Genomic DNA, 2,607 nt, shown 5'->3' with positions numbered 1-2,607 from the left:
CTCAAGGGATCCACGAGTTCCGCTTGATGGCAGTATTGCACCACGCATGCCAACCGGCCCTTCCCCCAGGGCCTCTCCCTCCGCCCTTGCCGAAGAAAAAGGCCGAGCCCTGTCCACCCTGGCTCCAACATGGCGGCTCCCGCGTCTCCGCCACTCCGCCTCTCCCCGAGCTCATGACTTTGCGTGGAGACGAGCCTCGGCCTCTCCCCTCTGCTTCCCCTTAGCCTGCTCCCCAGCCCAACACAGGGGCGAGGCTCCGCGAGGCCCAGCGACGTTCACCAAGGCTCCCGGCAGTGGCCAGAGCCCGTGCGGCACTCCATCGCTACCCGCGCACCCCTGCAGCACACCTCAGGGGACACACTGGTTTGGTTTCCTTTGCTTTGGTCTGGTCTGGTCTGGTCTTGCCGTGGGCGAGCCCCAGCCACCCCAGCAAGTCGGTACCCGGTCCTCGGTCAGAACTCCCGGAGAGGCCAGTTGACCCGAGGCCCCCAGCGGCCAGACGCGAGGGGCGCAGCGGCCCGCGGGCACCGGCCGTGGGTCGACAATGGAGTCCACCTCCCGCGGCCAGAGGACCGAGGGGTCCCAAACACCTTCGCTTCGCCCCTGGCCTCAAGTCGACCCCACCCCACCGCCCGGGATTCCGGGGAGGACCTTGGCCCACCCGGGCCAGTGTGGAGGCGCTGGAGCCCCCACGGTCGCCAAAGCGGCTCCGTGCCTGCCCCGTCCATCTCCGGACAGCTCCCAACGGCTGCCACGGGGCAGGCCAGGGGAGAACGCACGTGCGCCCACGCTCTCGAGGACCGCGCCTTTCCCGGCCCAGCGGTACCAGGCCCGCACGACACTGCTGCCCTTCTTGCCCGTCAGTCGGCCCAGATCCTACGGTGGACACCTCACGGTCATGTCCAGTGCACCCAGACAACCCGCCTCTCATGCCTGGGACATAACAGAAGCCGGAAGCACGCACCCACCCACCCTTGCACACAGACTCACTCGCTCACATTCTCTCACACAAACACACCACCCACACGTTAGGGAACACTTAGACTCTCGCAAAATGCACACTACACTCACTCCCAAGAACAGGTAGGCAGCGGACACACGCCCCCACACACACACCCAGTGTCCCCCAGGAAAGAAGGGAGACCACAGCTGCACCTCACCCTTTTCATCCTCAGGAGGTGACCTACACACCCCACAGCAAGCGCCCCAGCAGGTGAATGATGGATGTCTGCTGCTACCCCTGGCTGATTGCCCAAGGGCAGAAGGGTGCACCTGTCATCCAGGCGGACCGCTCTCCCTGCTCTAGTCCCGCTTCAACCCTTGGGGAACACTTTCGCTTTCTGCCCTACAAAGAGATAGGCGGCTCTCCCCCAAAATCTGGCCTGAGAGGCTCACCGCCTCATCCTTCCTAGGGCAGGAGTGGATATTCCATCCCACCTGTGGAAGCAACAGGCCCACTCACGACATTCTCCCCCCACCAGGGGCCGTCTCCAGGTCTGGAGGGTCCTTTTGGTCCCTTCCCACGTGTCAGTTCCACCACCCCTTGGACACAAACCCTGCTCCCTTGGGAGACTCACGCCCCGAGAGCAGGGGCTGCGGCTGGGGCTGGGAGGGGCGGGGGGGCTGGAGAAAGGACAAGCGGAGGGCCCTGTTCTGTGAACTTGGAGACATGCGTTTGGCAAACAGATGCTCCTCCCCAAGATATCCTGGCACCAGCCAAGTCGGACGTGGTCCGATGGCATCGTCAGGCACGCCACCTGTCGGCCCCCAGGGCCCATGTGAAGAGACTAGGGGCGGCGGTGGTTGCCAGAAGCGACGAGCGTCCGCCCCCGCTCAGGGCTGCCTGCGCCTCCGCGATACTCTCTCTGACACGCGCGCTCGGCCGGGCAGGCCTCACATCAAAGGGTCATCCCGGACACTCTCGCCCGGCAGGCCTTCCAACTGGCTGGCAGCAGTTGGACTCCACGCGCCCCCTCCCCCACCACCACCCGGCTCCCCAGGTTGAAACCCCAGTTTCCATGTGCGAGTGCCACCCTCCTAGGGATTCCCGCCAGACCACAGAGCAAAGACCTGAGCACCCTCAGAGCGCAGGCAGGAGACACGGAAGACCCCCAAGGGGAGATGCGCCCCCACGGGAAGGAAGCGCCTGGCTCCAAGAGCAGTCAACGGCCCGGATGTTCGGGATCAGGACCGCGCCAAGAGAGGGTACGCCGTCCTCTCGCTGAGGTGGGATGGCCTTGGGTTCGCACCAGCTCGCCCAGCAGAGGCCGGAAGGTCCCCAAGGTCCCCCACGGTGCCCAGGTCGGGACTGGGTGAAAGAGGCTCCGGACATCCTGCCCGGGGACCTCCCGGCCCTCAAAGCCTCAGCCTCCGCAGTCACCGCACGACGCCCAATTGACCACCTGCGGTCAAGAGTGAGCCAGCAAGACCTTGCTCCTAGCCGCGGGCGGGTGAACCACGTCCTCCCTCGCGTGGGTACCCCAGAGGCGGGCAGGGCCTCACGGTTGCGGTGGCGGCAGTTGGCGCCGGGCTCTCTGGCAACGGCTGGGGAAATGGAGATTCGGAGGTCAATAGGCAATACCGATGTGCGGGGGAGTGCCGCCCGGG

This window comes from Ursus maritimus (assembly GCF_017311325.1).
Source record: "Ursus maritimus isolate PB19 chromosome X unlocalized genomic scaffold, ASM1731132v1 scaffold_X1, whole genome shotgun sequence".
Classification (NCBI taxonomy): Eukaryota; Metazoa; Chordata; class Mammalia; order Carnivora; family Ursidae; genus Ursus; species Ursus maritimus.
Note: the sequence above shows the minus strand (reverse complement) of the source record.